This window comes from Eriocheir sinensis, chromosome 70, assembly GCF_024679095.1.
Source record: "Eriocheir sinensis breed Jianghai 21 chromosome 70, ASM2467909v1, whole genome shotgun sequence".
Classification (NCBI taxonomy): domain Eukaryota; kingdom Metazoa; phylum Arthropoda; class Malacostraca; order Decapoda; family Varunidae; genus Eriocheir; species Eriocheir sinensis.
In genome coordinates, this window is record NC_066578.1 from 7,693,683 (window position 1) to 7,720,136 (window position 26,454).

Genomic DNA, 26,454 nt, shown 5'->3' on the forward strand with positions numbered 1-26,454 from the left:
AAGAATCAGCAAATGATGACTTTCATCAGCCGTCATCAACCGGAACCCACACCCTCCCGGACGATCTAACAAGCAAATAAAACGAGCAAGCAACGCAAAGACACGGGAGAAGGCGAGAGAAGACAGCGGGCAGCGGGCGGGCGAGTGGTGCTCGCCGGCCCCGGGCTCCTTGGTGTGACTGGCTCTGGTGTGCGTGCGACTCGCTCACGTAAACTGTAAACTTTGTATACAACTGTTAATATAGTTAAAATACATATGGTATTTTTATTAACTTGAGAGAGAGAACTAAAGTGAACTAAAGTGAACTTATAACGGCTACCACTCGGCCAACTAAAAGGCTATCGTGTTATCTCGCAACCACTCATGTTAAAAACAACGTTTAAAAACTGGTAACAATTTTCCTGTTCCAAACAGCATGTAGTGTGTGCTTGCTTTAAGAACTATTGACTCACTTGAGAAGAACTGATGATACAAGTTGTTTTTCTTTACTATCCTTTACTTTCCTCCAGCCTACAAATATCCCTCCCTCCCTCCCTTCCCTCCAGTTTCCTCCCTCATTGGAGTGATACATACATGAGAGATGTCACTGTATTGGGGTTTTTGGATGACTGTTTGGATTATTGCTCTCTCTCTCTCTCTCTCTCTCTCTCTCTCTCTCTCTCTCTCTCTCTCTCTCTTGACTACCCTGGTGATAGTTCTACACGACCTCTGCATCAAACATGAAAACCCCCTTCATGACTGGCACAAGCTCTGATGCTGTCTTTCCCCAATAAACACTGCCATAACCTCAAGAATATTAAGCCGTCAACATCCAGACTACATTCTAACCTGTCCGGAGTCTCATCTCATTTTTATAGCTACACCACAATGTTGGGAATTCTGTTCAGCTGAGTAGATGAATTCAGAGCACAGGCATTCCTCATATATCACAGCTTGGCTATCCTGACTCTCCTAATCGCAGTGGCATAAACTCCTACAAAAATCATGGCAAATATGTGTATCTGTAGGTTCATAGTACAGAAGAAGGGTCCAACTACCCCCCAGACTCCTACAAAGCTACACTGTTGTGGTCACTGTGGAGCTCTCCTGGATATTCTTATTGCATTATTTCCTCATGCTGTTGTTGCCTGATGAGTGATATACCACCTTTACTGAGTCAGGTTCATCTGCTAGAGTTTAATGTGACCCTGCTGACAGTTTCACAAGACTTCTGCACCTGGAACAGGAAAACCACCCATGAAAAGCTCTGTTAGTAGTATTACACCGCACTGCTATATAAAAACCTTCACTTTTGGGGGCACTGCGGAGGACATTTCTCGGGTATGGCGGACATGGGATTCAATTGGTGGACGGTGTACCCCACTCTGACTGGGTTCATTTCAGTGGCCACATGCAATGACTGAACACGGGCGGTGGTCTGCCCACACCAAGGCTGTCTCAGGCTGGGCTGGGTCATGGGCGCGTAACATTGACCGTAAAGTGTCGGCAAATACGACACCTTGTGGTCACTTACGCCTGTGTCGGACGCGTCTTGGATTTTTTTCCTTGGAGTAACCAATCTTGAATGTGGGAAAGAAATGGCGGACATTGCCAACAACTGACTGACGCACAAGATAGTCCTACATTCATTTTCTCTCCCTCTTTCCCTCCCTCCTTCCTTCCTTCCTTCCCCTCCCTCCCTCCTTTATTCCTTGCCTCCCTTCCTTCATTCCATCCTTTCCTTTTCTCTTCCTCTTTCCCTCCTTCTTTCCTTCCCTCCCTCCCTCCTTTAGTCCTTGCCTCCCTTCCTTCATTCCATCCTTTCCTCCATTCCTTCCTTTCCTTGTCTCTTCCTCTTTCCCTCCTTCTTTCCTTCAATCCCTCCTTCCTTCCCTCCCTCCCTCCTTTAGTCCTTGCCTCCCTTCCTTCATTCCATCCTTTCCTCCATTCCTTCCTTTCCTTTTCTCTCCCTCTTTCCCTCCTTCTTTCCTTCAATCCCTCCTTCCTTCCCTCCCTCCCTCCTTTAGTCCGTGCCTGCCTTCCTTCATTCCATCCTTTCCTCCATTCCTTCCTTTCCTTTTCTCTCCCTCTTTCCCTCCTTCTTTCCTTCAATCCCTCCTTCCTTCCCTCCCTCCCTCCTTTAGTCCTTGCCTCCCTTCCTTCATTCCATCCTTTCCTCCATTCCTTCCTTTCCTTTTCTCCCTCTTTCCCTCCTTCTTTCCTTCAATCCTCCTTCCTTCCCCTCCCTCCCTCCTTTAGTCCTTGCCTCCCTTCCTTCATTCCATCCTTTCCTCCATTCCTTCCTTTTTTCTCTCCCTCTTTCCCTCCTTCTTTCCTTCAATCCCTCCTTCCTTCCCTCCCTCCCTCCTTTAGTCCTTGCCTCCCTTCCTTCATTCCATCCTTTCCTTCATTCCTTCCTTTCCTTTTCTCTCCCTCTTTCCCTCCTTCTTTCCTTCAATCCTCCTTCCTTCCCTCCTCCTCCTCCTTTAGTCCTTGCCTCCTTCCTTCATTCCATCCTTTCCTCCATTCCTTCCTTTCCTTTTCTCTCCCTCTTTCCCTCCTTCTTTCCTTCAATCCCTCCTTCCTTCCCTCCTCCCTCTTTAGTCCTTGCCTCCTTCCTTCATTCCATCCTTTCCTCCATTCCTTCCTTTCCTTTTCTCTCCTCTTTCCCTCCTTCTTTCCTTCAATCCTCCTTCCTTCCCTCCTCCTCCCTCCTTTAGTCCTTGCCTCCTTCCTTCATTCCATCCTTTCCTCCATTCCTTCCTTTCCTTTTCTCTCCTCTTTCCTCCTTCTTTCCTTCAATCCCTCCTTCCTTCCCTCCCTCCCTCCTTTAGTCCTTGCCTCCCTTCCTTCATTCCATCCTTTCCTCCATTCCTTCCTTTCCTTTTCTCTCCCTCTTTCCTCCTTCTTTCCTTCAATCCTCCTTCCTTCCCTCCCTCCCTTCTTTAGTCCTTGCCTCTCTCCCTTCCTTCTCTCCTTTCCTCCTTCCTTCCTCCTCCTCTCTTTTTCCTTCCTTCCTTCCCTCCTACATACATACATACATACATAGTGAAGGAAGGCAGGAAGGTGACCTCTCCCTGACCTCTCCTTGACCTTTTATTGCTATTTCTGTGTTTAGTAAAAAAATTGATCCCATGTTTGTGTTCTTCAAACAAACTGATACATTCTTACTGAGCTTCCTTCCTTCCTCCCTCCTTCCTTCCTTCCTTTATTACTGTTCTTTCTGTTATTTACTTGTTCTTTTCTCTCTCTGTTCCTTCCTTCTCTCCTTCCCTTTCCTTCCTATCTTTTCCTTCCTTCCTTCCCTCCTTCATTCCTTCTTTCTCTCCTCCTTCCTTCCATTCTTTCCTTCCTTCCTTCATCCCTCCCTCCCTCCTTCCTTCCTCCCTTCTTTCCCTTCCCATTGCTCCTTCCTTCCTTCCTTCCTTTCCTCTCCTCCCTCCCTCCTTCCTTCCTTCCTCAGAACAATCCATTACAGAAAGAAAATGAAGACAGGAAAACAAAGAAGCAAGGAAAATATTGATAAATGGAAAAGAAATAGAGGAAAATAAATTAACACTTACCAAGGAATTCCTGTGTCCTCCTCTTCTTCTTCTTCTTCTTCTTGTTCTCTCTGTAATTCAAGTAAGGAGTCATTGCTCTGTGTAAACCTTAAGATACATTTTACATATAAATATAAATTCCTTTCAACTTTGAACCCTTCCTTCCTTCCTTCCTTCCTTCCACACAGCCACTACCACCAGAGGGTCACTTCAGGGGTCGGGGTCAGAACCTTCCCAAGACACAGGGTCATAGTTTTAAATATTTTCCTGCCCAAACTTACAAATTTAAAACAACATTGTGGTATTAAGGCATCTTGAAAACATTCCAGTTGATGTGTGTGTGTGTGTGTTTGCAGTACCAAGGTGTTCCTGGCTGCAAACTTTCCCTCCTTATTATCAAAATTCCTTGACTGCTCGTTAACCATTTTAGAAAAAATAAATTAACACTCACCAATGGGCTCCTCCTGTGTTCCTCGTCTTCTTCCCAGTCCTCCTCCTCCTCCTCCTCCTCTTCTTCGTTCGGCAGTGTCTGCAAATCAAGTTTGGTGTCAATTAACTGTGTAAACATCAACATACTTTTTGCTTTTAGTTAAAAAAAAAAATAAAAAAAAAAGCCCATCACTCACTGCTCCAAAATGATATCATTATAAATTGGGTGCAACTTCAGCGTGTGGTGTACCCAGTGCAGTCTAGCCCAGTATCACAAGTCTACAAAATGACCTGACCTGTCTCCCAAAACCTAGTCCTGATTTGAGTATGTAATTACCTAACCACAATGTCGAGGCTGAAGTTCCGAGGCCAGAGGAGTGCGCAGGCCTTTTTGAGGGTGTCAGATGCCTGAAATAGCATATTTTTACTGTGCAAAGCAGGTGAAGTCACTCATATTTATCTATTTGTATATATTTCATGGTGGCAAAATTTAAATTATTAGTTTCATTTTCACCAGTGACACGAATTTGTGGCTGTTTTTCACAATAGAATTTCACTCTAATAAGTGAATCAGACCCCACAGAAATATTACCAGTGTGTGTAGGAATGAATACAAAGATAAACACATACTTTGATTTAACTCTAGTATGTCTCGTGGATCATCAATAAATAAAAAACAAAATATCTGGACAGGCCACTCTTGAGCCCGTTACCTTCAATGACACCCCAAAACAGTCCCTGCGCCAAGTGTGTACCCCATATTTTGGTTGTGTTAGGTGTGCCTATTAGCAACTACTATTTTTACTGAACGAGGGACACATGATCCATATAAACCATTAATACTACCTAATAATATTAAACAAATTATATACATGCTACCAGGTAATCATGAGGATTAATGTTATTGTAATTCTCACGTTTACTCAACCCTACTAAACCTATCCACCCCGCGCCCACCTAGCCTCCAGCAGGTGCCCACCCTGGCTCGCATAACCATAGCAGGGCACGATAACAGAAAACCTTATTCCCGATAACCGATAACTGATAATGGAAAACCTTATCAGTGATAACCGATATTCGTTAACTGGAAACACAAATATAGGCGATAACCGACACCCGATATTAATCCATAATTCCGATACTATCTAGCGACAAGTCCGATAGGCGAAAACGATACTATATTGATATTTCAAATAAAAAACATAGATGAATTCATATTTTCATTATCTGTATTTTTAAAAACTTACAAAATCTGAAAACCACACGTTGACACGTACATATGGACGGTAATACTAGAAACGCCTGAACCGGTGTTGTGTTATTTGGCGTCCCCACCGACAAACAGTGGTCTCTCGTGAACTGCGCATGCTCAGACCAGCAAGCGTAGACCTGAACAGTCTCACAAAGCTTTTTAACCGTAATTTAGAGTTGCTGGAAGGCTGAATCAGACATACAGTACCACTACCACCATCCCCGATGTTTCTAGATCGACACTCTGTACGAGTTGTATTTATATGTACAGAGTGTCGTTCCAGAAACAGCGAGGATGGTGGTACTGTCTGATTCAGCCTTCCAGCAACTGTCTTAATGTTAAAAGCTTTGTGATACTATACAGGTCTATGCTTACTGGTCTGGCAAACATGCAGTTCTGAACGAGACCAGTGTTTGTTAACACAAGCGCCAGCTTTTGACGATGGGACACCAAATAACACAACACCGGGTGCCTTCAATATCATGGCATGCTCACAAACGAATATGGAATATCAAATTTGAGGTAGTGAATAATCATTTTGGGGGCAGAGTTAAATGATTTTTCTCTTTGATATATTGATTTTTGAGTCTAACATAAAAAAATAACCTAGTATTTTAATGTTGATGATCTAAGTACGAAATCTCTTCGCCAAAGATAATTCATACCCCCAAGTTTTTTCATAAAATACCGGGCACCCGGGCCACGCATGCGAGTAGGGAGGAGACTTTTTTTTCTTTCTGAGGCGGAAAAAAAGTAGCGATTATCACTAGTTTGGTTACAAAAATAACGAAGATACCGATATATATTTAAATAAGCAGCGGATGGCCGACAACCCGATTTTGTTATCAGCGATAAAGTATCGCGATAACGCCCAGCTATGCGCATAACTCACCACCCACCTTCCTGCAATTACAATGTAGTACTGCTAACACTTAATATAACACGTCACGTCGTAGGGTATTCGTATCTTACAATTTTACTGAACACCAGTCGACCTGTCCTCCCCCGCTCACCTCTGTTGCGCCTCCTCATTCCCAGTCCTACTAAAATGGATTGGCTGAGGAGAAGCACCTTCCACAGGGAGAGCGTGTCAGTTTTCCCTGTTCCTCACTGGCTGACAGCCACTGATGAGGCTGCTGGCCAATACCAAATTTAAAGTGCATATTTCACACCTTTTCTTTCTCCTTATTTTCTCCATGCAAACAGTTTAATACTTACTAAAAAATGGTCATTATCGTAAATAAATCTGTCTCAGGAAAACAAATAACCAGTGAGGCTGGCAAGGAGAGGAAGAGAGCTCACCATGCTGTGCCCAGTGACCATATTGACGTGTGTGTGTGTGTGTGTGTGTGTGTGATATACCCAATACCCACTACATATATAAATATATATATATATATATATATATATATATATATACGGCACGGCCGTAGTGAGTTTCTTTATGTGCACCATGTAATTCTGCATGTTTTCATATATAATACATGATGATTATGTTGAGTTTATGGCTGAAAGCTTGTTATATTCAATAGCGACATTTGAAATTTGGCATGGCGATCTCGGATACGGTGCGAGGTGTTGTTTGGCCTGGCCGTAGTGAGTTTCTTTATGTGCACCATTTAATTCTGCATGTTTTCATATATAAAATGATGATTATGCTGAGTTTATGGCTGAAAGCTTGTTATATTCAATAGCGACATTTGAAATTTGGCGGCGTGGCGATCTCGGATACGCAGGGCACTGTTTTGGCCCCGTAGTGAATTTCTTTATGTGCACCATGTAATTCTGCATGTTTTCATATATAATACATGATGATTATGTTGAGTTTATGGCTGAAACCTTGTTATATTCAATAGCGACATTGGATATTTAGCGCGAAGTGCGATCTCGGATACTGGTCGGGGTGTTGTTTTGGCCCGGCCGTAGTGAGTTTCTTTATGTGTACCATTTAATTCTGCATGTTTTCATATATAATACATGATGATTATGCTGAGTTTATGGCTGAAAGCTTGTTATATTCAATAGCAACATTTGAAATTTGGCGCGCGTGGCGATCTCGGATACGGCGCAGGGCGCTGTTTTGGCCCAGGCGTAGTGAGTTTCTTTATGTGCACCATTTAATTCTGCATGTTTTCATATATAATACATGATGATTATGTTGAGTTTATGGCTGAAAGCTTGTTATATTCAATAGATACATTTTAAATTTAAGCGCTGGCGATCTCGGACAGCAGAGGGCGCTGTTTTGGCCCGGCCGTAGTGAGTTACTTTATGTGCACCATGTAATTCTGCATGTTTTCATATATAATACATGATGATTATGTTGAGTTTATGGCTGAAACCTTGTTATATTCAATAGCGACATTTGAAATTTAGCGCGAATGGCGATCTCGGATACGGTGCGAGGTGTTGTTTTGGCCTGGCCGTAGTGAGTTTCTTTATGTGCACCATTTAATTCTGCATGTTTTCATATATAAAAATGATAATTATGCTGAGTTTATGGCTGAAAGCTTGTTATATTCAATAGCGACATTTGAAATTTGGCGCGCGTGGCGATCTCGGTTTCGGCGTTGGGCACTGTTTTGGCCCGGCCGTAGTGAATTACTTTATGTGCACCATGTAATTCTGCATGTTTTCATATATAATACATGATGATTATGTTGAGTTTATGGCTGAAACCTTGTTATATTCAATAGCGACATTTGAAATTTAGCGAATGGCGATCTCGGATACGGTGCGAGGCGTTGTTTTGGCCCGGCCGCAGTGAGTTTCTTTATGTGTACCATTTAATTCTGCATGTTTTCATATATAATACATGATGATTATGCTGAGTTTATGGCTGAAAGCTTGTTATATTCAATAGCGACATTTGAAATTTGGCGCGCGTGGCAATCTCGGATACGGCGCAGGGCGCTGTTTTGGCCCAGCCGAGTGAGTTTCTTTATGTGCACCATTTAATTCTGCATGTTTTCATATATAATACATGATGATTATGTTGAGTTTATGGCTGAAAGCTTGTTATATTCAATAGCGACATTTGAAATTTAGCGGCTGGCGATCTCGGACACAGCAGAGGGCGCTGTTTTGGCCCGGCCGTAGTGAGTTTCTTTATGTGCACCATGTAATTCTGCATGTTTTCATATATAATACATGATGATTATGTTGAGTTTATGGCTGAAAGCTTGTTATATTCAATAGCGACATTTGAAATTTGGCACACGCGGCGATCTCGGATACGGTGCGAGGTGTTCTTTTGGCCTGGCCGTAGTGAGTTTCTTTATGTGCACCATTTAATTCTGCATGTTTTCATATATAAAAATGATGATTATGCTGAGTTTATGGCTGAAAGCTTGTTATATTCAATAGCGACATTTGAAATTTGGCGCGCGTGGCGATCTCGGATACGGCGCAGGGCACTGTTTTGGCCCGGCCGTAGTGAATTTCTTTGTGCACCATGTAATTCTGCATGTTTTCATATATAATACATGATGATTATGTTGAGTTTATGGCTGAAACCTTGTTATATTCAATAGCGACATTTGAAATATAAGCGCGAATGGCGATCTCGGATACGGTGCGGGGTGTTGTTTTGGCCCGGCCGTAGTGAGTTTCTTTATGTGTACCATTTAATTCTGCATGTTTTCATATATAATACATGATGATTATGCTGAGTTTATGGCTGAAAGCTTGTTATATTCAATAGCAACATTTGAAATTTGGCGAGCGTGGCGATCTCGGATACGGCGCAGGGCGCTGTTTTGGCCCGGCCGTAGTGAGTTTCTTTATGTGCACCATTTAATTCTGCATGTTTTCATATATAATACATGATGATTATGTTGAGTTTATGGCTGAAAGCTTGTTATATTCAATAGCGACATTTGAAATTTAGAGCGGCGATCTCGGACACAGCAGAGGGCGCTGTTTTGGCCCGGCCGTAGTGAGTTTCTTTATGTGCACCATGTAATTCTGCATGTTTTCATATATAATACATGATGATTATGTTGAGTTTATGGCTGAAAGCTTGTTATATTCAATAGCGACATTTGAAATTTACATTTGAAATTTGGCGCGCGTGGCGATCTCGGACACAGCAGAGGGCGCTGTTTTGGCCCGGCCGTAGTGAGTTTCTTTATGTGCACCATGTAATTCTGCATGTTTTCATATATAATACATGATGATTATGTTGAGTTTATGGCTGAAAGCTTGTTATATTCGATAGCGACATTTGAAATTTAGCGCGAATGGCGATCTCGGATACGGTGCGGGGTGTTGTTTTGGCCTGGCCGTAGTGAGTTTCTTTATGTGCACCATTTAATTCTGCATGTTTTCATATATAAAAATGATGATTATGCTGAGTTTATGGCTGAAAGCTTGTTATATTCAATAGCGACATTTGAAATTTGGCGGCGTGGCGATCTCGGATACGGCGCAGGGGCACTGTTTTGGCCCGGCCGTAGTATATTTCTTTATGTGCACCATGTAATTCTGCATGTTTTCATATATAATGCATGATGATTATGTTGAGTTTATGGCTGAAACCTTGTTATATTCAATAGCGACATTTGAAATTTAGCGAATGGCGATCTCGGATACAGCAGAGGGTGTTGTTTTGGCCCGGCCGTAGTGAGTTTCTTTATGTACCATTTAATTCTGCATGTTTTCATATATAATACATGATGATTATGCTGAGTTTATGGCTGAAAGCTTGTTATATTCAATAGCAACATTTGAAATTTGGCGGCGATCTCGGATACAGCAGGGCGCTGTTTTGGCCCGGCCGTAGTGAGTTTCTTTATGTGCACCATTTAATTCTGCATGTTTTCATATAATACATGATGATTATGTTGAGTTTATGGCTGAAAGCTTGTTATATTCAATAGCGACATTTGAAATTTGGCTGCTGGCGATCTCGGACACAGCAGAGGGCGCTGTTTTGGCCCGGCCGTAGTGAGTTTCTCTATGTGCACCATGTAATTCTGCATGTTTTCATATATAATACATGATGATTATGTTGAGTTTATGGCTGAAACCTTGTTATATTCAATAGCGACATTTGAAATTTGGCACACGTGGCGATCTAGGATACGGTGCGAGGTGTTGTTTTGGCCAGGCCGTAGTGAGATTCTTTATGTGCACCATTTAATTCTGCATGTTTTCATATATAAAAAAGATTATTATGCTGAGTTTATGGCTGAAAGCTTGTTATATTCAATAGCGACATTTGAAATTTGTCTAGCGTGGCGATCTCGGATACGGCGCAGGGCACTGTTTTGGCCCGGCCGTAGTGAATTACTTTATGTGCACCATGTAATTCTGCATGTTTTCATATATAATACATGATGATTATGTTGAGTTTATGGCTGAAACCTTGTTATATTCAATAGCGACATTTGAAATTTAGCGAATGGCGATCTCGGATACGGTGCGGGCGTTGTTTTGGCCCGGCCGCAGTGAGTTTCTTTATGTACCATTTAATTCTGCATGTTTTCATATATAATACATGATGATTGTGTTGAGTTTATGGCTGAAAACTTGTTAGATTCAATAGCGACATTTGAAATTTGGCGTGCGGTGATCTCGGATACGGCGCGGGGCACTGTTTTGGCCCGGCCGTAGTGAGTTTCTCTATGTGCACCATTTAATTCTGCATGTTTTCATATATAATACATGATGATTATGTTGAGTTTATGGCTGAAAGCTTGTTATATTCAATAGCGACATTTGAAATTTGGCGCGATCTCGGACACAGCAGAGGGCGCTGTTTTGGCCAGGCCGTAGTGAGTTTCTTTATGTGCACCATTTAATTCTGCATGTTTTCATATAATACATGATGATTATGTTGAGTTTATGGCTGAAAGCTTGTTATATTCAATAGCGACATTTGAAATTGCGATCTCGGAGTTTCTTTATGTGTACCATTTAATTCTGCATGTTTTCATATATAATACATGATGATTATGTTGAGTTTATGGCTGAAAGCTTGTTATATTCAATAGCGACATTTGAAATTACCATTTAATTCTGCATGTTTTCATATATAAAAATGATAATTATGCTGAGTTTATGGCTGAAAGCTTGTTATATTCAATAGCGACATTTGAAATTTGACGAGCGTGGCGATCTCGGACACAGCAGAGGGCGCTGTTTTGGCCCGGCCGTAGTGAGTTTCTTTATGTGCACCATTTAATTCTGCATGTTTTCATATATAATACATGATGATTATGTTGAGTTTATGGCTGAAAGCTTGTTATATTCAATAGCGACATTTGAAATTTAACATGGCGGCGATCTCGGACACAGCAGAGGGCGCTGTTTTGGCCCGGCCGTAGTGAGTTTCTTTATGTGCACCATGTAATTCTGCATGTTTTCATATATAATACATGATGATTATGTTGAGTTTATGGCTGAAAGCTTGTCATATTCAATAGCGACATTTGAAATTTAGCGCTGTGGCGATCTCGGATACAGTGGGGTGTTGTTTTGGCCTGGCCGTAGTGAGTTTCTTTATGTACCATTTAATTCTGCATGTTTTCATATATAATACATGATGATTATGTTGAGTTTATGGCTGAAAGCTTGTCATATTCAATAGCGACATTTGAAATTTAGCGCGCGTGGCGATCTCGGATACGGCGCAGGGTGTTGTTAAGGTTTTTCATTATCAGTTATCGGTTATCGGAATAAGGTTTTCTGTTATCGTGCCCTGCTATGGCGGAGACGTTGTCTATCTCCTCCGTCTGAAGCACTGTGAGTTGAACGTTTCTTATGTACACTGCATCTTGACCTCTACTCTGGCACCCAAGCATCCTTCCACCTCGTCCAGTGACATAAGAACATAGGAGTCTGCACGAAGCAGCTCCTCTGAACCTTGGCTCCCGTGTATCTAACCCTACCTAATATCGCTGTCCATGACGCATCAACAAAGTGATGGTGGTGAGTGTGAGGACGTGTTTTTGTTGTGTCAGTGACTTACAAATGTAATGTAGCAATTCTTTCTTTAGAAAACTTTAACTTAACCCGGTGGTGGCAGGGATCATGTTTCTTAATGGTCCCTCCAAGCAAGAAAAATGAGAAAAAATCACCCCTCACACAAACCATTTCATATTATATATCAAAGCATTTGTGATCAGTTTATGTGTATTACTTTCCTCTCTGTCAAAGGCTGTAAAATAAGGCAAAAAGTAAGCAGAAAAATATATCTACCCTTGCAGGTGAAAATATAGCCTGTTAGCTTTTGAGACCAAACCATGTAGTGAGGCTCCTCCTCCCTCCCTGCTGGCTAGGCTTCCTTTTAATATGTATTTCCACACATGATGCGGCCAATATTAGGAGTCTTTTTCACACCAATATTTACTGTATAATGATGACTTGACTCCTGCATTAGCACCGGTGAGTGAGTTAGGGGCTTAAGGAACTTTGATGCCAGGATTTGAGGTGACTTATTCCTGGGTTTAAACTTATACAAAATCAGGTTGGCGACATGTCTGTGGTAAGTCCCTTGTACAATAAGAAATATTACTTTCCTCTCTGTCAAGGGCTGAATAAATAAATCAAATTAATCTAACTATATTATAAAGCAAAACCAATCTTGCATGCATAATATGTATCCAGTGTGTAGTAAGCACTTTGGCAAACATATATCATGCATCCTATGCTTAACACGGTAGCTGCGGGGATCATGTTTCTTACCCGGTAGCAGCGACGGGCCAAATTTGTGGCTTTACCGTGTAGCAGCAATGGAACAAATTTGTGGCTTTACCGTGTAGCAGCAATGGAACAAATTTGTGGCTTTACCGTGTAGCAGCAATGGGACAAATTTGTGGCTTTACCGTGTAGCAGCGACAGGCCAAATTTGTGGCTTTACCGTGTAGCAGCAACGGGCCAAATTTGTGGCTTTACCGTGTAGCAGCAACGGGCCAAATTTGTGGCTTTACCGTGTAGCAGCAACGGGCCAAATTTGTGGCTTTACCGTGTAGCAGCGAAGGGCCAAATTTGTGCCATGATTTAAACCCCCCAAAATAGATGATGTGTAAACTGATCACAAATGCTTTGATATGTATTATGAAATGGTTTGTGTGAGGGGTGATTTTTTCTCATTTTTCTCGCTTGGGGGACCATTAAGAAACATGATCCCCACTGCTACAACCACTGGGTTAAAAGGCCTTTCCCTCTAAGCAAGGGGATGTACTGAACATTTTACAACACACTGGGTTACTAAGTGAGCTGCTGAACATTTTACAGCTCAATATAACGGGTTCACCCTTTGGGGGCTTCTGGCGGGGGTAATGAAGGCAGGGCAGGAAGTGAGTAGAGAAAGCTTACCTATTTCTCCAAGCTGCTGAAAAGCTTGTTGGTGAAGAATTACTTGTCGGTGAAGAGACTGTTGTTGAGGTGAGGAGTGCCCTGTGTTATGGCACCTCCCAGCACTGCTACACCAACCTGCAAATATGTGTCCACTCTCAAAGTCTTGTACCGGGAAAGACAGCATGGGATAATATATTATAAAATCTCTCTCTATCAAGGGCTGTATAATTAAGATAATTAATTGATACTCTCTCTCTCATATTTGTTTTTTTACATACTTTTCTTCCTATACCATCCCTCTCTCTCTCTCTCTCCCCCCTCATAACTCTATACATACAGCCAGGCCTATACTTTGAGGCAGTGCCAACCACTGCACCACGAAGCCACCCCCCCAAAAAAACTATATGGAACTCAATATTCCATTAATTTCATAAAATATGTCCTTTCTGTTGAATATTGATATCTGAAACAGTTGGCAACATTAGCACAAGAGAACTCACTAAACTCAGTACATGTATTTTCCACCAGTTGGTCAGTCACAGTCAGTGCCTCGGCAGTTTGCTTTTGTGAGATTACCAGCTCAGTGGCATCTACGTGTATGCTTGTTAAGTCCTGTTGCTTTCTTTGCTTTACCAGAGACATACAAAGTGAGATTCAAAGGGTTAACCTGAAAAAGGGTTTTCCTGCAGCTGATCAGCTGGCAGACCAAAGCTTACTAACCTATCTTTTTAAAATTCCCTCAGTGTTGGAGGAAAGGCAAGAGCAGGACTTTAGCAAGTACAATAACTTTATATCGAGAGTTCAAAACTTTAAATAGTGATTTCAAGGATTAATTCATATCAATTGTCAAAGCCTACTTATAAATTTATAATAATGTAGGATTCTTCTTGTTGTTTTGTGGTATATACCTTGAAGAGAATAAATGAATCATTGCAAATGAATACGTTGTTTTCCTTTACCATCTTTGGAGCACACCATTTAACTCATGGAATACTTTTACTAAAAAAAATCAAATAAAAAAAAAAATCATGATTTTGTTTGGTAATAACAATCATGATTTTTTAGTAAAGAAATCAAAGATTTAATCATCTGATTAAATCAATTTGATTTAATCATTGCCAACCCTGCTTAGGCGATTATTTCTTTAGTGACAAATTTTGCTATTATCCAGAAAGCTACATATTCAAGGCACTGTACAGGGGATCCTCAGCTATGATGCCCTCCACCTATGACTATTTCAAGGTTATGACACAACCCACAAATTATTAAGTTTGGAAAGTTTGGTTTTGTGGGCAGCACAACATCTGTGGTCATATGCCGGAGAGAGACAGGAGGGGGAAGGAATTATAGAAGGGAACAGACCCCAGGAGACGGGACACAACCCCTGATTAATACCTGGTACACTGCTGGGTGGACAGGGGCTATGTAGGGTATCGGAAAAGCCGCCCAAATTTTTCCACTCCGCCTGGGAATCGAACCCGGGCTCTCTCGGTTGTGACCCGAGTGTGCTAACCACTGCACCACAAAGCCCCCCTGCAAATATGTGTCCACTGTCAAAGTCTTGTATTGGGAAAGACAGCACTGGATAAGATATTCTATAGTCTCTCTCTATCAAGGACTGTAAATTAACCCTTTGGTTGCTAAATACTTGCAGGAGGACTAGCGTAACTTGCCGCTGGTGCTAAACCCTCCTGCGAGTTCCCAGTAGAGGGTAGCAGGACGTTAGCGGGTCAGAGGCAAGACCATCCACGTTATCTAATCGGAGTGGCCATACAGGACGCAGGTATCTGTTTCCCTCAAAGCTTACCTGCTACCCGCGTCCTGTATGGCCACTCCTATTAGATAACATGTGTTTGTTCTTGCCCCTGACCTGATAGGCGTCCTGCTACCCTCTAATGTCAAATGTGTGTTTTTTAGCTTCATAGCACAGAGGAAGGGTCACACCACCACCAGCCTCATAAAACTACCCCTGAAATGCCCTAAACTCCTACAAAAACATGTCAAATGTGTGTTTTTAGCTTCATAGCACAGAGGAAGGGTCACACCACCACCAGCCTCATAAAACTACCCCTGAAATGCCCTAAACTCCTACAAAAAACATGTCAAATGTGTGTTTTTTAGCTTCATAGCACAGAGGAAGGGTCACACCACCACCAGCCTCATAAAACTACCCCAGGAAATGCCCTAAACTCCTACAAAAAACATGTCAAATGTGTGTTTTTTAGCTTCATAGCACAGAGGAAGGGTCACACCACCACCAGCCTCATAAAACTACCCCTGGAAATGCCCCAAACCTCAACAAAAGACTTAAATATTACATGTGAGTTTGGGTGTTGCAATGCATTATCATAATCTAACCATCTCTTCTGTCTCTCCTTTCTTTATTCAGTGGTCTAAGAGCCAAGAGGGAAGGAAGGAAGGAAGGAAGGAAGGAAGAAGTTTGCAATGGAAAGAGAATTGATTTGAACACTCACCAAGTCCTTATCCTCCTCCTCCTCTTCTTCCTCTTCATCTTCTCTTCTTCTTCCTCCTCTTCTTCCTCTGTAAACAGGGTAAGGAAATAAGTCAGCTGTAAAATAATTGGGATTTTTTGAGATAATAAATTATTTTCAAGGTAAAAAAATATATAGATAGATATTGTTAGAGAGAGAGAGAGAGAGAGAGAGAGAGAGAGAGAGAGAGAGAGAGAGAGAGAGAGAGCTTTAATTCTGGTGCCATACTTGCTCACTTTTTCTTTCATCTTAAAAAATAATCTCTTTACTTTCTCAGCTTTAGAAATTTTCTCAATAACTGTGAAAGCATAACTCTCTCTCTCTCTCTCTCTCTCTCTCACACACACACACACACACACACAAAATATATGCTGCATAATGTGATGACAAATGAGATGATGTGTATATATATATATATATATATATATATATATATATATATATATATATATATATATATATATATATATATATATATATATATATATATATATATATATCATGAAATGGTTTGTGGGAGTGATGATTTTTTCTCATATTTCACACTTAGAGGGAAGGAAGGGCCTGTAATAAGGGGATATTCATAGGGTTTTGTTGGTAAGAGAACCGGAAGGACACGTAGTAATGGGTTTAACCTTCAACACGAGTATACTGTGTCCTTGTGTGCCTGTACCATATCCCAGGACACGCATACTGGCTTGCTTTTAGCCAAGATACGAGTTATTTTATCTCTATATTTATGCTTACATCTCAAAATTATCAATTAATTTATACTTCTTTATGTGCACCATGTAATTCTGCATGTTTTCATATATAATACATGATGATTATGTTGAGTTTATGGCTGAAAGCTTGTTATATTCAATAGCGACATTTGAAATTTGGCGCGCGTGGCGATCTCGGATACGGCGCAGGGCGCTGTTTTGGCCCGGCCGTAGTGAGTTTCTTTATGTGCACCATGTAATTCTGCATGTTTTCATATATAATACATGATGATTATGTTGAGTTTATGGCTGAAAGCTTGTTATACTCAATAGCGACATTTGAAATTTGGCGCGCGTGGCGATCTCGGATACGGCGCAGGGCGCTGTTTTGGCCCGGCCGTAGTGAGTTTCTTTATGTGCACCATGTAATTCTGCATGTTTTCATATATAATACATGATGATTATGTTGAGTTTATGGCTGAAAGCTTGTTATATTCAATAGCGACATTTGAAATTTGGCACACGCGGCGATCTCGGATACGGTGCGAGGTGTTGTTTTGGCCTGGCCGTAGTGAGTTTCTTTATGTGCACCATTTAATTCTGCATGTTTTCATATATAAAAATGATGATTATGCTGAGTTTATGGCTGAAAGCTTGTTATATTCAATAGCGACATTTGAAATTTGGAGAGCGTGGCGATCTCGGATACGGCGCAGGGCACTTTTTTGGCCCGGCCGTAGTGAATTTCTTTATGTGCACCATGTAATTCTGCATGTTTTCACATATAATACATGATGATTATGTTGAGTTTATGGCTGAAACCTGGTTATATTCAATAGCGACATTTGAAATTTAGCGCGAATGGCGATCTCGGATACGGTGCGGGGTGTTGTTTTGGCCCGGCCGTAGTGAGTTTCTTTATGTGTACCATTTAATTCTGCATGTTTTCATATATAATACATGATTATGCTGAGTTTATGGCTGAAAGCTTGTTATATTCAATAGCGACATTTGAAATTTGACGCGCGTGGCGATCTCAGATACGGCGCAGGGCGCTGTTTTGGCCCGGCCGTAGTGAGTTTCTTTATGTGCACCATTTAATTCTGCATGTTTTCATATATAATACATGATGATTATGTTGAGTTTATGGCTGAAAGCTTGTTATATTCAATAGCGACATTTGAAATTTAGAGCGCGCGGAGATCTCGGACACAGCAGAGGGCGCTGTTTTGGCCCGGCCGTAGTGAGTTTCTTTATGTGAACCATGTAATTCTGCATGTTTTCATATATAATACATGATGATTATGTTGAGTTTATGGCTGAAAGCTTGTTATATTCAATAGCGACATTTGAAATTTAGCGCGCGCGGCGATCTCGGACACAGCAGAGGGCGCTGTTTTGGCCCGGCCGTAGTGAGTTTCTTTATGTGCACCATGTAATTCTGCATGTTTTCATATATAATACATGATGATTATGTTGAGTTTATGGCTGAAAGCTTGTCATATTCAATAGCGACATTTGAAATTTAGCGCGCGTGGCGATCTCGGATACAGTGCGGGGTGTTGTTTTGGCCTGGCCGTAGTGAGTTTCTTTATGTGTACCATTTAATTCTGCATGTTTTCATATATAATACATGATGATTATGTTGAGTTTATGGCTGAAAGCTTGTCATATTCAATAGCGACATTTGAAATTTAGCGCGTGGCGATCTCGGATACGGCGCAGGGTGTTGTTAAGGTTTTTCATTATCAGTTATCGGTTATCGGGAATAAGGTTTTCTGTTATCGTGCCCTGCTATGGCGGAGACGCTGTCTTTCTCCTCAGTCTGAAGCTAGCCAGCACTGTGAGTGGAACGTTTCTCTGGAATACACACACTGCATTTTGACCCCTACTATGGCACCCAAGCATCCTTCCACCTCGTCCAGTGACATAAGAACATAGGAGTCTGCACGAAGCAGCTCCTCTGAACCTTGGCTCCCGTGTATCTAACCCTACCTAATATCGCTGTCCATGACGCATCAACAAAGTGATGGTGGTGAGTGTGAGGACGTGTTTTTGTTGTGTCAGTGACTTACAAATGTAATGTAGCAATTCTTTCTTTAGAAAACTTTAACTTAACCCGGTGGTGGCAGGGATCATGTTTCTTAATGGTCCCTCCCAGCAAGAAAAATGAGAAAAAATCACCCCTCACACAAACCATTTCATATTATATATCAAAGCATTTGTGATCAGTTTATGTGTGTTACTTTCCTCTCTGTCAAAGGCTGTAAAATAAGGCAAAAAGTAAGCAGAAAAATATATCTACCCTTGCAGGTGAAAATATAGCCTGTTAGCTTTTGAGACCAAACCATGTAGTGAGGCTCCTCCTCCCTCCCTGCTGGCTAGGCTTCCTTTTAATATGTATTTCCACACATGATGCGGCCAATATTAGGAGTCTTTTTCACACCAATATTTACTGTATAATGATGACTTGACTCCTGCATTAGCACCGGTGAGTGAGTTAGGGGCTTAAGGAACTTTGATGCCAGGATTGGAGGTGACTTATTCCTGGGTTTAAACTTATACAAAATCAGGTTGGCGACATGTCTGTGGTAAGTCCCTTGTACAATAAGAAATATTACTTTCCTCTCTGTCAAGGGCTGAATAAATAAATCAAATTAATCTAACTATATTATAAAGCAAAACCAATCTTGCATGCATAATATGTATCCAGTGCATAGTAAGCACTTTGGGAAACATATATCATGCACCCTATGCTTAACCCTGCGGGGATCATGTTTCTTACCCGGTAGCAGTGACGGGCCAAATTTGTGGCTTTACCGTGTAGCAGCAACGGGCCAAATTTGTGGCTTTGCCGTGTAGCAGCAATGGGACAAATTTGTGGCTTTACTGTGTAGCAGCAACGGGACAAATTTGTGGCTTTACCGTGTAGCAGCAACGGGACAAATTTGTGGCTTTACCATGTAGCAGCAACGGGACAAATTTGTGGCTTTACCATGTAGCAGCAACGGGACAAATTTGTGGCTTTACCATGTAGCAGCAACGGGACAAATTTGTGGCTTTACCGTGTAGCAGCAACGGGCCAAATTTGCGGCTTTACCGTGTAGCAGCAACGGGCCAAATTTGCGGCTTTACCGTGTAGCAGCAACTGGCCAAATTTGTGGCTTTACTGTGTAGCAGCAACGGGACAAATTTGTGGCTTTACCATGTAGCAGCAACGGGACAAATTTGTGGCTTTACCATGTAGCAGCAACGGGACAAATTTGTGGCTTTACCGTGTAGCAGCAACGGGCCAAATTTGCGGCTTTACCGTGTAGCAGCAACGGGCCAAATTTGCGGCTTTACCGTGTAGCAGCAACTGGCCAAATTTGTGGCTTTACTGTGTAGCAGCAACGGGACAAATTTGTGCCATGATTTAAACCCCCCAAAATAGATGATGTGTAAACTGATCACAAATGCTTTGATATGTATTATGAAATGGTTTGTGTGAGGGATGATTTTTTCTCATTTTTCTCGCTTGGGGGGACCACTGAAACATGATTCCTGCTGCTACCACCACCACTGGGTTAAAAGGCCTTTCCCTCTAAGCAAGGGGAGGTAGTGAACATTTTACAACACATTTGGTTACTAAGTGAGCTGCTGAACATTTTACAGCTCAATATAACGGGTTCGCCCTTTGGGGGCTTCTGGCGGGGGTAATGAAGGCAGGGCAGGAAGTGAGTGGAGAAAGCTTACCTATTTCTCCAAGCTGCTGAAAAGCTTGTTGGTGAAGAATTACTTGTCGGTGAAGAGACTGTTGTTGAGGTGAGGAGTGCCCTGTGTTATGGAACCTCCCGGCACTGCTACACCAACCTGCAAATATGTGTCCACTCTCAAAGTCTTGTACTGGGAAAGACAGCATGGGATAATATATTATAAAATCTCTCTCTCTATCAAGGGCTGTATAATTAAGATAATTAATTGATACTCTCTCTCTCATATTTGTTTTTTTACATACTTTTCTTCCTCTACTCTCCCTCTCTCTCTCTCTCTCCCCTCATAACTCTATAAGCTAACGCAGAAGAAATCGACGCACCCAACAAATCCCGACGCTCGACGACGCCACAGCTTTATTTCAGCATGTCAATCCTATGGGACATTTATTTGGCAAATAATACCCACCTGGCAACTCTACGCTCCCTTGCAAGTGTCATATTCAAACCGTGAGTGATTAGTAACCGCCACCCCCGCTAGTGGGAGGGTAAGAGGTGACGTACGCGCTCCCCTCCTCCGCTCCTGTTACAACTTGCATATCTTTTCACCCCTGACATCTCCCAATACGCTCAGAATGGGACCTACCAAGCTGAACAAGGACGAGAAGATCAAGGTTATGACTTTGGTTGGCGAAGGATTGAGTAACCGAGAAATTGGAAGAAGATTAAGAAGATCAGAAGCTGCTGTCCGTCGCATCAAGAAAGCTGCTGCCGTGCTTGGGACAGACGAGGCACCAGAGAGGAAGAAAGGGACAGGGAGGAAGAGGAAGACCGATCCAAGGACTGACAAGATGCTGGAGCGTGAAGTGAAAAAGGACCCTTTCATCACTGCCAAGGAACTGAAGGAAGCACACCCCGATGTGTTGGGAGAGGTGTCAGTGCAAACGATACAGGATAGGCTACAGAAACTCCTCAAGTTGCCGTGTCGTCGCGCTGCTCTCAAACCTCTCCTTACTGAGAAAATGAAGAAACAGAGACTTGATTTCTGTAAAAGGTACCAACACTGGACATCAGAAGACTGGCGCAAGGTGGTGTTTAGTGACGAGAGTGCCTTCAAAACCATCTCTCATAGACGAAAATTGGTGCGTCGTCCGCTTGGTGCCGATCGGTTTGACAGTCGGTACACGGTCAAGACCGTAAAGTTCCCTGCAGGTGTGATGGTGTGGGCGTGTTTCAGTGGTGAGAAGGGAAGTGGTGGCTTGTACTTCTTAGAGAAAAATGTGAACATGAATGCTGCACTCTATGTGAACGTTCTTGAAAGTTACATGCTGCCATTTTACACCACACACGAGAACGCTCACTTCCTACAGGACGGTGCACCTTGCCACAGAGCAAAAGCAGTGAAAAAGTGGCTAACTGACAACCAAGTGCAGCTGATTTCGTGGCTAGGACACAGCCCAGATCTAAATCCTATTGAAAATGTGTGGAATGAAATGAAAAGAAAACTTGGTAAGCTTCCATTGTCAAGTGTTGACTCCCTAGTGGAAAATATACGCACGCTCTGGGCTGATGTTAATCCTGAATACTTTAAAAGATTATCTGACAGTATGCCTAAACGTGTAAATGCTGTTCTGAAAGCAAAGGGAAACATGACAAAATACTAGTAGTTGCTCATAACAAGAAGAAATGTGTTTTATTCACCCTTAAAAAGTAAAAATTACTAACAAAACGTCTCTGAAGACAGATTTCGGATGGTGCGTCGATTTCTTCTGCGGTAGGTGTACATACAGCCAGGCCTATACTTTGAGGCAGTGCCAACATTGCCAGACTGTTGTACTCAGCCTCTTATATTTACGGACTTCCAACACAAAATCTGTCTCCTGGTCCTCAATAACGAGATTCACTTATATTTATCATTAAAATAGTTAATTCCCCTTGTTTCTTGGCAATACAGTGTATTTGTATATGCATACAGTCCCTTACAAGCTGGATAATAGTACGCGTAATAGGAATGATAATATTGACAATAATAATAGTTACAAGATAATTTAATACTAAGCTATTCTAACCTAAAACTTATTCAAACCTAGCCATACTTTTTTTCCTTACCTCCCTTGGCTGGGCCTGGTGGTGGGCCCAAGCCGGCAAGTGTTTATAGCGGCCCCATCTTGCTTTCCCTTGGACAGTCCCATACAGTCCAGGATGATGGTGGTGGTCTTCAGGACAGGTAGACTGTGGCAGTGGTGGATTCAAACCCTCCTCATCCATGATGCGGCAAACGCAGGACCGGCACGCTAAACACTCAGCCACCGTCTCCTTCCCTGGCCTGTGTTCCGACGCCAAATATGCAAAAAGTAAAAACATATGCCTCAATGTGTCATCCCAGACTATATATAAAGAGAATTAAATCTAAGTCATCCTAACCTAACCAAACTTTAATTAAACTAATCTAGTCTTAGCAAGCCACTGTCAAAACACAATATAAACAAATATATCTCCAGGTGTGTCCCCCCCAAGACCATATATTTAAAGAATTAAATCTAAGCTATCCTAACCTAACCAAACTTGCTGAGCTATCCTAACAAGACCTAACTTAACCCGGTAGCAACAAGGGCCCAAATTTGTGGCTTTAAAGTGGACCAGCGAGCCAAATTCTTGCCATGATATGTAACTTGATATATTAAGAAGGATATAAACCCCACCATCAACCATTAGGATCCACCGGGAAGAAGCCTACCGGCGCAATAGGCCAAGACGTAAAAATTTTTCAATAAATAAATACAGAAATAAATAGATGATCCATAAACTGATCACAAATGCATTGATATATATTATGAAGTGGTTTGTGTGAGTGATGATTTTTTTCTCATTTTTCTCGATTTGATGGCAAGGCCTTTAACCCAGTGGTAGCATCAGGGATCATGTTTCTTAATGGTCCTCCAAGCGAGAAAATGGAGAAAAATCACCCCTCACACAAACCATTTCATGTTATATATAAAGCATTTGTGATCAGATTATGTATCATCTATTTTGGGGGGTTTATATCATGGCACAAATTTGGCCCGTCGCTGCTACACGGTAAAGCCACAAATTTGGCCCATCGCTACACGGTAAAGACACAAATTTGGCCCATCGCTGCTACCGACTTAAGAAACATGATCCCCACAGCTACTGGGTTAACCGTACCTGCCGTGCGCTCTACTACCACAATGAAATAAAACAAATATATACTGAGTTGCACCCCAAGACAATATTTTAAGAGGCGGGGAGTATGGAGATGACCGTAGCCACCTCTCCCGCCAGTGACATCAACGGCAGTGTGGTGAGAGGCCTATCCTGCCTATTTATCCTAAACAAGTGGGTGTTATTCCAGAAAAAACACCCACGTCTCATCACTTCACACTTATTTATATATTCAAGGGCTAAAAAATATCGGAAACATTAACAAAAAAATGCTCGGTCAGCACTAAGTTATCCTAACCTTGGATTAAACTTAGATTTTAACGTAACCTCCTGTGAGAGCAAGATAAAAATTGACAGACAAAGGTCAATTCCTGCCCTCACGGTACCATGAACAGACCTCTAGAAAAACACCCGATGGTCTAGGTTAAAATAGTTGGAAAATTTCATTTAGTCGGCGCAACATCTGTGGTCATATGCCAGAGAGAGACAGAAGGGAAGGAATTAAAGAAGGAACAGATCCCAGGAGACGGACACAACCCCTGATTAATACCTGGTACACTGCTGGGTGGACAGGGGCCTAGGGTATCTGAAAAGCCTCCCAAATTTTCCCACTCTGCCCGGGAATCGAACCCAGGCTCTCTCGGTTGTGAGCCGAGTGTGCTAACTGCTAACCACTGCACCACGAAGCCCCCAGGTCTAGGATAAGATACTGGTCATGGCTAAGTTATCCTAACCTTGGATTAAACTTAGATTTTAACCTTAACCTCCTGTGAGAGCAAAGAAAATGTTGACAGCCAAAATATAGGTTCATGCCAGCCTTCACAGTACCAGGAGCATGTATAACTCTAGAATGACACCCGATGGTCTAGGGTAAGCACATCACCATCAATACCACCTCAAACACACATGAAATCACAACCATGACGATGAAAACGCAAAAAAATCAAGAGAAATAACACTGAAATAAATAAATCTGAAAAATTCGTAAAATTCACCCCGCCCGCTAGACGAGTCACCCTTAAAACACTTCTAGCTCACGTTAACCTTCAATATTTCCTGAGTAACACAACCCACACCTCATATCTGCAATAATACAACACAAATACACCCTAATCCTTAATATAGGAGTGCCCAGGCATCTTACACTGGTCAAAACTCACGGATATAAGGTCACGTACGGTTCGCTCCCATCCGCCGCCGGTTACGCCCTTATGACCTCACCGCTAAACGCCCATAATTCAATATCTAAGACACTCACACCTTATTTGGCCCCATACATTAGGTCATTCAGCTTAGTTCTCCCTCTCATAGCGTTCAAAGTTCTTAGGTGTTATTGATAACTGAGAAAATACGTCACATATGGTTCGCTCCATCCGCCGGTTACGCCCTTATGACCTCACCGCTAAACGCCCATAATTCAATATCTAAGACACTCACACCTCATTTGACCCCATACATTAGGTCATTCAGCTTAGTTCTCCCTCTCATAGTGTTCAAAGTTCTTAGGTGTCATTGATAACCGAGATAATACGTCACATCCGCCGGTTACGCCCCTATGACCTCACCGCTAAACGCCCATATTTCAATATCTAAGACCCTCACACCTCATTTGGCCCCATACATTAGGTCATTCAGCTTAGTTCTCCCTCTCATAGCGTTCAAAGTTCTTAGGTGTTATTGATAACTGAGATAATACGTCACATATGGTTCGCTCCATCACGCCCTTATGACCTCACCGCTAAACGCCCATAATTCAATATTTAAGACACTCACACCTCATTTGACCCCATACATTAGGTCATTCAGATTAGTTCTCCCTATCATAGTGCCCGAAGGTCTTAGAGGTCATTAATAATTAAGGTCATATATGGAGCCGGACACCCCAAGCCAGTTATATACGTGACCTTTCTGACCTTACCGGCTTATATCCCGCTCTCCAACTTCACACACAGGAATACAATGCACGTTTCGCCCTGCCCCTCAAGCCCCGTGCCACTACGTACTCTACTTTACCGGAAATCAGTAAAAAAACGATGAACTTCTGAACAACCACGGCGGCCATTTAAATCCACCTCTTCCCCCACCGATATTTTCCCTATTTCCACCTATTAAAAGCCTTAATTCACTGCCCTCACCCGCCCAAAACAATCACGAGGGACTATTTACCGTTTCCAGATGCATGGCTCCCTCGGCAACAGGATAATTCGCTTCAAAAATCACAAAAATAACACAGCAGCCTCCTCTCTCCACGGCTGGGGCCCGGTGTGTACGAGAAATGCCTCCTCGGGAAATAAGTCGCGACACTACCCACTACACATGACCAATGGGGTAAAGACAGCAAAAAACGTCTTAATTTGCCTTGATTTATGTCTCTTTAACCACCTGTGATCTATATATAAGCGTTGAGATTGCCCAAACCAGGAGTATCAGCTCAGAGTAGTTCCTCCTATGTAATCTCCTATGTGTTTGTTTTAAAGCCTTCTACTGATTTTAAGTGTTTATCTGATGTATTTGCAGTGTATTGAAGTCGCAAAGGGACAGTTAAACGATAGCATTGAGTGATATATTGAAAATTAAGCATTGCTTCAAGTCCCCTTTGCGAGCTATTTTCCGGGTTCTCTGTACAGCAAGAGCAAGAGCAGGATCGAGGCTCATCATTGCTAACGGAACTCCTCGTCCGATCTGAAGGGCTGGTCTCTAAAGGTTTGATCAAAACAAACCTCTATCGACAATATTAAAGCTTATTCACCCATGTTAGGAACGTCAGAGAACATATTATTTATTTCTAGGTTTAGTAACGTAAGAAAAGTCTACAGCGCCCCTTCAAAAATGGTAAAACACGCCACCAATAAAAAAAAAAATACACGATACATTATA

General features: G+C 42.1%; 1 long non-coding RNA gene across 1 annotated transcript; it reads right to left on the bottom strand.

Annotated features, from left to right (window-relative positions):
• Positions 1 to 205: 205 nt before the first annotated feature.
• Positions 206 to 25,896, bottom strand: LOC126988820 (uncharacterized). The gene is made up of 8 exons (XR_007742557.1): positions 25,744 to 25,896; positions 22,504 to 22,720; positions 20,438 to 20,554; positions 15,981 to 16,047; positions 13,525 to 13,641; positions 3,973 to 4,050; positions 3,543 to 3,592; positions 206 to 220 (listed from the first exon to the last, which is right to left on the bottom strand). It is a non-coding gene; the product is annotated as an uncharacterized LOC126988820 (long non-coding RNA).
• Between the last annotated feature and the right edge of the window lie 558 nt (positions 25,897 to 26,454).